This window comes from Physeter macrocephalus, chromosome 14 (genome assembly GCF_002837175.3).
Source record: "Physeter macrocephalus isolate SW-GA chromosome 14, ASM283717v5, whole genome shotgun sequence".
NCBI classification, from domain to species: Eukaryota; Metazoa; Chordata; class Mammalia; order Artiodactyla; family Physeteridae; genus Physeter; species Physeter macrocephalus.
The window spans coordinates 95,940,729-95,954,192 of NC_041227.1; positions in this window are offsets into that span (position 1 = coordinate 95,940,729).

Below are 13,464 nucleotides of genomic sequence, written 5' to 3' on the forward strand. Positions count from 1 at the left end.
GCTCCGCGGCATGTGGGATCCTCCCAGACCGGGGCACAAACCTGTGTCCCCTGCATCGGCAGGCGGACTCTCAACCACTGCGCCACCAGGGAAGCCCGGTTTTTACATTCTTAAGAGGTTGGAAGGAGAATGAGGAAAAAGAGAGAAGAAAAAAGGAGGAGGGAGAAGAAGGAGGAAAAGAAAATAGCAGGGAGGGGGAGAGGAGAAGAAACAGCAGTGACAGAAACTGTATTGGGTACAACTAAATCCATTTTCTGCCTTTTACTGAAAAACATGTGCGCGTCCTTGACTGATTCTAGTCTAAAGCAAGGTTGGCAAACTATGGCCTGTCGACCACATCCAACCAGCCACCTGTTTTTGTAAATAAAATTGTATCGGAACACATCCACACTCATTTGTTTATAGAGTTTATGGTTGCTTTTGTGCTACAACAGAGAGTTGAGTAGTTATGGCAGAGACTATATGGCCCACCAAACCTAAAATAGTTATTATCTGGCCCTTTACCAAAAGTTTGCCAACTCCAGATCTAAAGAAATAATCAGAGAGCTAGATTAAAATGTATGCACAGAGATGTTCATCACAGTATTATTTATACAGAAGACCAGTTAAACAAATGATGGATTATTTAACTGAGACAACGAGCAGGTATTTACCCCATGGCCTCACATCTTAAGGACTCAACAAACAATAGCAATTATCAGTATCTATGGGATATTGAGTGATTTTTGTATGTTTTCAAAGAACCAGTCATAAAACAGGAAAGCAGCCTACAGCAATGTCCGTATTTGTTTCTTTTGTATTATTTCAATTAAGTTTTAACATACAGAGATGCACAAGAAAAAAAAGGGGACTGAAAGGTATGAATTAAAACCTCATCAATATACAGCACAGGGAACTATAGTATAGTCAATATCTTATAATAATCTATAATGGAAAAGAATCTGAAAAAGAATAGCTATATAACTGAATCCCTGTGCCGTATACCTGAAACTAACACAACATTGTAAATTTTAAAAATGGTTAAAGAAAAAAAACAACTCATCAATAATTCTCTTAGGGCTACAGGATTCTGGATAACTTTTCATTGGCTCGCATACATTTTTCAGTAATTTCCCAAATTCCTGTAACGGGTGAATATTGCTCTTATTATCATTAAATGAAAAAGCCTTATTTCTCCGAAAGTAATTGAGTTTGGAAACCCAGCTGAGGGCCAGGGGCAGGCTTTGGGAGTAGTTGCTACAGAAACCTGAATCAGGCCGCATAGCATGAGGAAAAGGTTGAGAGGAAGGATTGAAATGCGGGAAAAAAGAGCCCAGGGTGTGGTGTGAGACCGAGCACAAAGCAGAGGCATCGGCCTGTGGAAACCGCAGGGGCCACAGAACTTAGAGGAACAAGCAGGTCTAGAACAGCTGCTCACGGAATGGACCCCAGACCAGCCGCGTTGGTACCACTGGTCAGAAATAGACGATCTCTGGCCTCACCCCAGACCTCCTGAGTCAGATCCCCACGTGGTGTGTGCGCATGCTCAAGCCTGAGACACAAGAGCAGGCCTATCTGGACTGTTAACCCTCCTCCAGCCACCGCTCCCGCCCTCAATCTTTTTCAGTAAATTCATTACATTTAAAATACCTTACAAGAGAGATCCGTGCCTCCCTCATGGATCAACAGGGAGGCTTAAAAGAAAAAAAAAACTAATAGATGGGCAAGGCTCTGCCCCTACACAGGCACAGACACACACACACACACACAGACAGACAGACACACACACACACACACACACACACACACACGTGCGCGCGCGCGCCAGGCTTGAGCAAACATCAGGAGCTGGAAAACACCTGAAGAGTAGCAGGAGGACCTTCCAGAGGCCCAGAGAGGCCCGTCAAGCTGGCGTAGAGTAGCTGTTATTCTTGGGTCAAGGCTGAGAGCACAGATGCAAGGCAGAGAGTGCTCCAAAGGCCATCCTTCTGATTTCCCAGAAGATATTTTATTCCTTGTTAAAATAACTTGAAGAGCCATTTCAGAGCTAGAAAGACCGGACATAGGATGAGAGGGGCAGAGATGGAGAGCCGTGAACAGGACTCGGGCAGGGGTCTTTGGCCTGCAGCAGTCCCTGCCAGCTTTCTGAGCTGTCACCAAGGAGGGTAACCGTAGCCCTTCCGTGGAGCCGAGAGCTGCACGTGCATAATACTCACAACAGCCCACTGAGGTAGGGACTATTGTTATTCCCATTTGATAGATGTGGAAACCGAGGCTCGGGGAGTTTGAGTAGCTTGCCAAGGGGTGACACAAGGAAGAGACAGAGTAGGGATTCAGCGTGAGGTCTCCGACTCCCAAGGCCAAGTTTCTTCCCAGACACCAGTCTGTCTCATGGAAGAATCACCTTTGAGTCTAACTGGTAGGTAGAGGAGGAAGCTGCTGGGTGATCTTGTCAGGTTTGAGCGGCTCTGCTCAGAGATGCCCTGAGGTCCACAGCCTGTCCCAAGTCACAGCAATAAGCACGCGTAGTCAGATGAAAAGTCCTGCTTCCCTCACTCTCAGAGAGGGGCCTCTCTGGCGCCTGTGTGGCTGCTCTGAGAGCCACTGGCTTACCAGTCCCAACCAGATGGGTTCCAAGTCATAGAGTAGCTGACCAGCTCTGGCAAGGAGGGGTCTAGAGACAGAGGCCAGGCTCGGTCGCTAGTAGTATCTCAAAGCTTCCCAAGTTGCCCCTTACCAAAGCCAAACCAGGTCAAAAAGAAATAACACACCAAGAGGACTTCCCTGCATGAAGGTCAAATGGTAAGAGCTAGGTAGGGGAAGGGGAGAGGGAGAGAGAATGTTTAAGAAGGGAGGGGCATCAAAGACATGGAAGCAACCTAAATGTCCGTCGACAGATGAATGGATAAAGAAGATGTGGAATACAATGGAATATTACTCAGCCATAAAAAAGAACGAAAGAACGCCATTTGCAGCAACATGGATGGACCTAGAGATCATCATACTAAGTGAAGCCGGACAGAGAAAGTATCAAATGACATCACTTATATGTGGACTCTATGAAAAAAAAATGATACAAGTGAACTATATTTACAAAACAGAAAGACTCACAGACATAGAAAACAAACTTATGGTTACCAAAGGGGGAAGGGCATGAGGGAGGGATAAATTAGGAGTTTGGGATAACAGATGCACACTACTATATATAAAATAAACAACAAGGTCCTACTGTGTAGCACAGGGAACTATATTCAATATCTTGTAATAAAGTATAATGGAAAAGGATCTGAAAAAGAATGTGTGTGTGTGCATATGTATGTAACTGAATCAGTTTGCTGTACACTTGAAACTAACACAACACTGTAAATTAACTATACTTCAATTAAAAAATAAAAGACAGATTAACAAGAGAAAAGACAAAAAAGAAGGGAGAGGCATCAAAAAAATTAAAACATAGAATTACCATATGGTCCAGCAATCCTACTTCTGGGTATATATCGAAAAGAATTGAAAGCAGGGATTAAAACGGAGACTTGCTCACCCCTGTCCACTGCAGCATTATTCACAATAGTCAAAAGGTGGAAGCAACCCAAGGGTCCGTTGACAGATGAATGGATAAACAAAATGTGGCATAAACGTACAACAGAATATTATTCAGCTTTAAAAAGGAAGGAAATTCTGACACACACTACAACACAGATAACTTGGAAGACATGATACTAAGTGAAATAAGCCAGACACAAAAGGATAAATATTGTATAACTCCATTTACGAGGTACCTAGAACAGGCAAATTCATGGAGACAGAAAAGAAGAATAGAGATTACCAAGGGCTGAGGGGAGAGGGGAATGGGAAAATACTGTTTAATGGGTCCAGAGTTTCGGTTTGAGATGATGAAAAAGTTCTGGCGATGGATGGTGTTGATGGTCACCTAACCAAGTGAAGGTACTCGATGCCACTGAATTGTATATTTTAAAGTTGTTAAAATGGTACGTTTATCAAACTTATATATAGTTATATATATTTTATCACAATTCTTTTAAGAGAAAGAAGAAAAAGGGGCAGATAGGGTAAGAAAGGAGAGCCCCTCAGGCCCTGGGCAAGGGAGGGGGAATATGTATTAAGGATCTATAAGATGCCAAGCCTGGTGCTGGGTGGGCTCTTCACATGTGCCATCTCATTTAATTCTCAAAATGACCCTTTCAAGTAGGAATTGTTATTAAACTGAGGTTCAGAGAGTGCTTTGTGCAGTGTCACCAAGCCAGACGGTGGCAGATGGGGACTCAAACCTAGGTCTGTGTCCTCCAGGGCACCAGCCATCCAAACACTGTCACAGGCAGGAAGCATTGGGAAGGCCTGGTCTCCATCGCTCATTCACTTTGCATCACCGAGCACCTCCTGTGGACTGAACAGAGGAGACGGCAGCAAAGGGGACACAGCCCCTGACAATTAGGACAGGGACCACTCCCCGTCTTACTTCCCACCCTCAGAATCTTAACAGAGCGAACGACATTCTACCTCTGACATTACCTGGCCCGATTTCTACAGAAATTGGGAGCTGCAACAAGCTAGCGTGAAGGAGATTTGGGCTAGGGTCAAGGTGAGACCAGAATTTAACCTTGAGCATCTCAGGAAATGAATCCCAGGCAGCCCACAAGAGTAGAGGGATACAGGTTCACACTCTGCCCTGGACTGGCCGACACCTTAACGGAATGGAAAATGCATGGGCTCTGGAGTCCCATAGCCCTGGGTTTGAAATCAAACTCTGCTACTTACGGTGTGATCCAGGCTTGTCCTCAGGCAAGCCTCAGTTTTCTCATCTGTCAAAGGGGCATGTAGTACTTACTTTATAAGGGCCACCCCCACGTGAACTGTGGAGCCAAACCACCTGGGTTTAAATCCTGCTTCCCTAGGTGTATGAACTAGAATAAGTTACTTAACTCCTCTATGCCTCAGTTTTCCTCATCCAAAAAATGGGGGTAGTTATTACCTTAATGGACTGTTGTAAGGTTTAAATGAGTTAATACAGATAATACGGTGAGCACAGTGCACACAAGAAGTTATTTTATATAAATTTTTGGTAACTGTTACAAAATGTACATAAAACTCTGGCACGTGGTAGGGGGCTCACCAATGGTAGTTTCCCCTCCCTTGTCCCTCCAGTTCCCCTCCTGTGTGAGACTCAAAGAAACTGTTAATGGATATTTGTCCTGAGTTTTTCTCTAAATATCCGGGTTGGACACAGCCAGCGTTGGCAGGAACCTCTGGCCCTTCCTGTGCTTCCCCTCCTGCCCACACCAACAGGGGCTTCTGGAGAGAAACCCGTCAGGCTGAACCCTCCAGGAAGGAGGCTATAGATGAGTCATTCCAAAAATGTGCTTCTTGGCTGCCTGTGCCAGTCCCACCCCCATTGGTCCTAAGTGTGGCTTCCAAAGTCCCAAGGCAGGCGGGAGCACTCCCAGGAGCACTAGAGGAGCCCCAGGCCTTCCCTCAAGCAGGGAATGATCCTTCCTCTGAAGGAGCATTAATTGATCATCTCCAGCTACCCTACAGGAGCAGTATTGCTTTCTCCATTTTACTGATGAGGATACAAAGGCACAGAGAGGTTAAGACACTTGGCCAAAGTTACCCAGCAAGTCCACACAAGGGTCAAATTTAAATCCAGGCCTTTCATGATCCAAAGCCTAGGAGCTTTCCACTGCCACGTTCTCTCCCTACTGAACCATATCAGCACCAGCGCTGCCACTTACCGGCTCTATGAACCTGAGTAAGTCCCTGCACCTTTCTGAACCCCAGTATCCACAGTCATAAATGGGGAAGCTACGTTACAAGGTTGGTTGTCCGTTCAACAATCACCAACTGAGCCCAGGGCCGTATTTATGGGGATGCTATTGAAGCTTCAGTTTCGCAGCCTCTCCTGCACAGGCTCTTTCTAGGATCCTGGGAAGGGTCTGGTAATGTTATATGCTTTTCTTAAAGAGAGTCCCCAGCCTCCCAAAACCTGGACCCACCCCGGCCACCACAGTGTGCCAGCACCACGCCCTGCCCCGGACGTCCGATGCGGCGGGCACAAAGGGACACCAGAGGAGCCTATGCCTGTGAAGTCCCCAGCAGCGGGCCTGACCCAATGCTACCTGAGAAAAGGGTAGCTGGCATTATTACTACCTGTTTATTGTCTGTCTCTCCCCCATTAGAATGTTAGCTCTCTGAGGACAGGGAACTTTGTCACTTTTGGTTTTTGATGGAGCCCAAGAGCCCAGAACAGTGCCTGGCACACGGTCAGAGCCCAGTAAATAGTCTCTGACCCTTGAGATGGTGTAGTTCAACTCTCCAGTTCACAAATGAGAAAACTGTTCCAGAAGGTGTGTCTTTCCCACGATCAGGGCCAGGCCCCAGGGCCTCACAATCCCTGTGAAAGGCTCTCTGTTACTTCTTGCTGCCTCTCCAGTGACTCACACTGGGGCCTGAAAGACATTTTTGGAATAAAAATCTAGGGAGCAACATTCTGAGTAAGAAAAGCAAGGGAAATGACAGAGGGGGAAAGAGTAAGGTTGCCAGACTTAATAATAATGCAGAACAATCAGTTGATTTCGAAACTTAGAGAAACAAGAAGTCCCATTTTAGTATAAACATGTCCCATGCAATGTTTGGGGCACACTTATACTATAACATTCAGAGTCACTGTTTATCTGAAACTCAAACTTATCTGAGCGTCTTGTATTTTATCTGGCAACTCTGCCTTAGAATTCCATAGAACTTAGTCCAAATTCCTGCTCTGCTATTGACCATGTAACCGTGGGCAAGAATCCTTACCTCTCTACGCCTCAGTTTCCTTGTCTGTAAACCATGGCCAGTCCTACTTCCTCACGGAGTTGCTGTGAGGATTAGACGAAATGATGTCTCTTACTATGGGCACATGGTAGACAGGCACCTCTAATGTTGGTTTCCCTCCCGTTTTTTTTTTTTTTTTTTTTTTTTTTTTTTTTGTGGTATGCGGACCTCCCTCTGCTGTGGCCTCTCCCGTTGCGGAGCACAGGCTCCGGACGCGCAGGCCCAGCGGCCATGGCTCACGGGCCCAGCCGCTCCGCGGCATGTGGGATCCTCCCAGACCGGGGCGCGAACCCGGTCCCCCTGCATCGGCAGGCGGACGCGCAACCACTGCGCCACCAGGGAAGCCCCCTCCCCTGTTTTTAAGACACCCTTAAGGAACTCAGCAGGGAGACTGACTTGACAATTATAAGATAACGTGTTAACTACAATGTTGAAATTCTTTCAAGCAGCACGCTTGTATAGAATACAATGTTATGGGTTCTGTTTTAAGAAGGCCAACACCAAACCTGGTATTTCTCAGCCCTATCAGACCCAATACTCCCTTTTCATAAACATTTTTTAATGCTTTCTTTGCCTTTCTTAAATGAAACTTGGTGATAAAAATGACCCATTTACACACAAACTGAAAAGACTTAATACTCGACTTGCAATTTAAGTGCAAAATAAAAGGAAAGCAATAAAATAATATTTCAACATGTGAGTGCTTGGGCATGAGGTAGGGAGATGCTTGCATAGGCTAAGAAGAAGTAAGTTTGGATTAAGAACCTGGACGATATTTAATATTAAGCTGAACCATGTGAAATTACTGACAGGGCACTGTTTTTGATCTATGAAAATGGAATTTCACATGACTCAACCTAATATTTGACATTCTAAATACAAGCAAACTAAATCTACCTATCACGCGTGTGCATGTGTGTATGTGTGCATATACATGTGTATATCACACCATGAATCAACAGCGACAAACACAGGTAGGTATAGATGTGCTGGTGACTCAAATACCATAAACATCATCACCATTCAGGCTGTGATTTTCCAAAATGATAGTCCACTCTTACAAAAATTACAAACAGCACGAAGTACAATCTTTTCTTGTTTTGCCCAGTAGTTGCCCTTCTGAAAAATTAAGCTTGTCCTTTTTAAATGCAAGAGCAAAACATTGCATTTGGTTGACGGTCTCAAAACCCTTAACCCAGTAATTCTACTTCTAAGAAGAATCCTCTTCTAAGAATTCCACTTCTAAGAATATATGTAAGTAAACAATCCAGATTGCCATTAAAATCTGCGCACAGAAAGCATGGTATAGAATGATGGAACTAACGACATACCAACAATAGGGAAATGGCTGAGTAGATGATGGTACAGTGTCTCTGTGGTCTAGGAAGTAGCCATCGGAGATGAATGGTTGGCGGCTGCTGTAGGGCATGGGTGCTTTGGGGCTTTTCCCCCATTGCTTTTCTCATTTTCTATAATGATTTTCATTCCCGTAATAACTGGAGGAAAACTGACTCCAGGGAAAGGAAAAACAAAGAGCCATGAAGCACATGGTTGGAATCCCTTCCATGAAATGAAGAAACTGTGGAGAAGGGGCCTGGGGAGAGCCATTCACTGGGGCCACCGGGGCTCCCGCATCTCTGCCCCATCTGAGGCTTCATCAGGGTGCGAGTTCCCAGCACCCCTTCAGGGGCTCCCAGGAGCGAGATCCAGGCTCACACAAGGCCCAGCCTGTGGCCTGCAGAGTCACCACAGAGCTGGTGCTCTAGGCCTTTCCACTGTGACTTGGGCTCCAGGCTCCACTGGGAGAAAGGAGGCCTGGAGGCTCTGCTGAGAGGGACTCAGGATGGGAGAGAATCTGTTTTGTTCTTCTTGGCCTTTCTTTTTTTTCTTTTTTTTTTTTTTAATTTTTGGGCCACACCACACGGCACGTGGGATCTTAGTTCCCCGACCAGAGGTTGAACCCATACCCTCTGCATTGGAAGCTCGGAGTCTTAACCACTGGACTGGCAGGCAAGTCCCCCAAATCTTTTTTTTTTTTTGCCACACCACACAGCTTTCGGGATCTTAGATCCCTGACCAGGGATCAAACCCAGGGCCCCGGCAGTGAAAGCACCGAGTCCTAACTACTGGGGCCACCTGGGAACTCCCTTCCTGGCCCTTCTTAAAGTGAGTTAGTGAAAAAAGCAGGCCTCAAAACAGCATAAACATATAATATTATTCCAGTGTAATAAAAAGACTCTCTGTGTGAGTGAGACTGTGTGTGCACGACAGAGACGGATGGATTCTGTGGGTGCTGGGGTGGGTATAGGAGTGTGGGTGGGGTGCATGTGTATGAAGGAGAGAGAGAGAGAGAGAGAGAGTGTAGAAGGGGTGACAGAGAGAGATACTGTAGGGGTGAAAGAGAAGAGAGAGAGAAAGATTGTGGGGAGGGGGGCCGGAGAGAGAGACATATTTTGGGCAGAGGAGAAAGTTATCGTGGGGTGAGAGAGGGATTTGGGGTGAGAGGGGGTGAGAGAGAGCGTGGGAAAGTAAGAGAGCAATAGATGTGAGGGGGTAAGAGAGAGACTGTAGGGGCAGCAGAGAGATTGTGTCAGGATAAAAGAGGAAGACGGGGGGGTGAATGAGAGATTGGGCAGGTGGCCAACAAATGGAGGGGTGGCGACAGGTGGTGAGGGTGACGGAGAGATGCTCTGCATGTGCACGAGAGACGGTGTGAGTGTGTGTCTGTGCGTGAGAGAGATCGTGTGCGTGTGAGATGGTGTGTAGGCAACTTGAGAAGGCTCACACCCAAAGGAAAGGCCACCTAGCTCAGTGGCTGGGAGTGCAGACAGACCTGGGCTCAAGTCCCATCTCTACACTTACTAACATGTAACACTGGGGACATCAACCTCTATGAGACTCAATTTCTCAGCCTGGAAGGTGGGGATCATAATAATAGCACCTACCTCACAAGAGTAACTTGAAATATTGCATCTGGGGGCACTTAGCAGAATGCTTGGCGCCCAACAAACCTGGGCTTCCATTACTTTGCGCTAATAGTGGATGGAGCAAGACATTCTTCCAGGGGCAAAAGCTCACATAAGCACCCAAGCTACAAAATGAGACCATTGGTCCACCAGGATGGCTGAGCACAAGCTGAGCCGAAGTCCCTCTGGTGACCTGGGGCAGTGGCCATCAGACTGTCCCTGCAATCTGGGGACGGCCACACCGAGGACGTCTGCAGAGGTAGTCCTACAGGCAAGATACAGCCCGGATTGGGCCCACATTTGTGCCAATCAAGTGTGAAAAGGAATCAGTAAGAAGAAAACTGGAGGATATAAAACAAAACAAAACAAAAAGACAACAATCAGCCAAGAAAGAAACACTGGAAAAGGCAGGGGACAGGAAATCAAAGAAGCACGCCTTTCTCATATGTGTTTGAGCGGACTGTCTGAAATTAACTATAAAATATGACTGCTCATTCTTCATAGAACTGGCCTCTGCAGTCCTGGTTATCACAAACAAGCAAGCCCTCAGATGGTAGCTATCTGCCTTGCTGGAGCATACTCAGGAAAAGATTATTAAGTCTTCTCACACAAGGAATGAGGTAAAAAACTATCACCATTTTAGAGAGTATTTTTATACTTCACTAGCATCCATCAGTCTTTAACTTTTGGTAAACTTTATATCCTATTTCAGGGATTTTGAAACTTGGGGCATTAGATTTAATAAATACTATATGTCTATTTTCTCAAGTTATTTTCCTTATTTACAGGTTTTTTTAATTCTCAATTTCCGAAGAGCTTGTTCAGATTATTACCTGAATTTCTCTAAAACCCCAAGCTTCCATATGTGCCAAAAATTAATGTGTTTATTTATTGTAACATTAATTTGGATTTCAGGTCTTAGGTTTTGGAGATCCAGCTATCTAAAGCCTTAACAGAGAACTTTTTATCCTCATCAATGTCCTTTATAAGTCATCATTATAAGTTAATGACTTATGGGACTTCCCTGGTGGCACAGTGGTTGAGAATCCGCCTGCCAATGCAGGGGACACGGATTCGATCCCTGGTCTGGGGATATCCAACATGCCGTGGAGCAACTAAGCCCATGAGCCACAACTACTGAGCCTGCGCTCTAGAGCCTGCAAGCCATAACTACTGAGCCACGTGCCACAACTACTGAAGCCCACACACCTAGAGCCCGTGCTCCACAACAAGAGAAGCCACCACAATGAGAAGCCCACACGCCACAATGAGTCTTTAACTTTTGGTAAACTTTATATCCTATTTCAGGGATTTTGAAACTTGGGGCATTAGATTTAATAAATACTATATGTCTATTTTCTCAAGTTATTTTCCTTATTTACAGGTTTTTTTAATTCTCAATTTCCGAAGAGCTTGTTCAGATTATTACCTGAATTTCTCTAAAACCCCAAGCTTCCATATGTGCCAAAAATTAATGTGTTTATTTATTGTAACATTAATTTGGATTTCAGGTCTTAGGTTTTGGAGATCCAGCTATCTAAAGCCTTAACAGAGAACTTTTTATCCTCATCAATGTCCTTTATAAGTCATCATTATAAGTTAATGACTTATGGGACTTCCCTGGTGGCACAGTGGTTGAGAATCCGCCTGCCAATGCAGGGGACACGGATTCGATCCCTGGTCTGGGGATATCCAACATGCCGTGGAGCAACTAAGCCCATGAGCCACAACTACTGAGCCTGCGCTCTAGAGCCTGCAAGCCATAACTACTGAGCCACGTGCCACAACTACTGAAGCCCACACACCTAGAGCCCGTGCTCCACAACAAGAGAAGCCACCACAATGAGAAGCCCACACGCCACAATGAAGAAGAGCCCCTGCTCACCACAACGAGAGAAACTCTGCACACAGCAACGAAGACCCAACACAGCCAAAAATAAATAAATAAATAAATTTTAAAAAGCATTTATAAGTTAATGACTTATAAGACCCATAAACTCTCGGTCAGAAGTTACTACCTTTGCACTGGCTGTTAGGACAATTTCCTAAATGAACAAGGCTGTTCCATACTTTCCTTTTCATCTGACTGACTAATTCTACTGGGAGCTCTGAGCAAACATTCTTGCTGGTTACAATTTGTACTACTTCAGATATAATCATCCACTTTCTTAAGTACAGATTCCAGCCTGTACTGAGATAAATATTCCCTGGTTGTTCTTTGTCAACAGTTTCCTCATTGCTACAGTTCCCTGGTTGGAGTGTCACAAGCTTACTTTAAGAGACATCGTGTGACCTGGGTATCCGTCTGTCAGCTGGAGATGCTGTTTCATTTTACTTACAATTCATAATCTTGAGCAAACTGAAAAGCCCGTTATCAGTAATGATTTGTTAATATGTTGCCATGTTAAAATTAATCAAAACCTACAATTACAGTAAAAATAATAATTTTACAGATGAAAAGGATAGCTCAAGCCATATGCAAATGCTTAGTTAGGTGAATGGATTGGTAATCAACATGGCACAGTGGTAATTGGAGGCTGATCCCTAAAAGTTTTAAGGACTAGATATGACCTGAAGTTTTCTTCCCAACTTTCTTACTTTTTCAGAACATGTCTTCGAGGCTTAAGATAGCACTTGTTAAATTATGTTTTCTTCAACACACACATGCACATGCAACTTCCAAGCAAAGTCTCTACGCTGGTTCAGGAATGTTGCATGTTACAAATAGAAATTTGTTTTTAACACCAAAGTTAACAGATGCTTGGCCGTGTTCAGGTTTGTGTTACCCAAAAAAGTACTGAATGCAAACTGTATATGTAAATCTGAGGTTTACTGCCAACTTTTAAAAATAAACCTTAAAAGCGTTTTTTTTAATGTTAAAAAGTGAGCCATTTTTGCAAAAAATTAGTCTATACCTACATACATAGAAAAAAATTGTTTTAAAATTCCTAATATTAATGCCAGATAGCTCTGGGTTATATGACTGTGTAGGGGTTGGTCTTCTCTTTTTACACCTTTCTATAATATCTGAACTTTTATAGTGATTCTATATTGCTTTTATAATGGGGAGAAAAAAATCAATAATCCGATTTTTATTTTTCAAAAATGATAAAGGAGGGGAAAAGTCTAATAAAATGAAAGTGGGTGAGAGTTGCTCACAGGCCTGGGAGCTGGAAGGAACCAGAAGAACTAATTGGGAAAGGCCATGGGCTGACCTAGACAGTCCCGGCTCCCCAAACAGTCCCCGAGGAGAAGGAGCCAGGCACATGAGCAACTTTGAAGTCACGAGGCTCCAGAAGGAGCCAGACGTGCACCAGGGGCCAGCGATCCTAGGAGGTAAGGGCTCTACCCTAGATACAAAGGTCGCTTGGACCCAGTCCTTGGAGAAGTGGCCAGTCTAGAAGAGCCAAAGAAAAGCATGGTGACATGAGTGAAGAACAAACCGATAGTATAACTTGCAAGGTCTCTAGAAATCAGAGGAAAACATAATGAAATAATGTCATCACTCTCCACCTAACAAAAGAGTAAAGAATTTTAAAATGCTGGTGAGGGGACTTCCCTGGTGGCGCAGTGGTTGAGAGTCCGCCTGCCGATGCAGGCGACGCGGGTTCGTGCCCTGGTCCGGGAGGATCCCACATGCCGCGGAGCGGCTGGGCCCGTGAGCCATGGCCGCTGAGCCTGCGCGTCC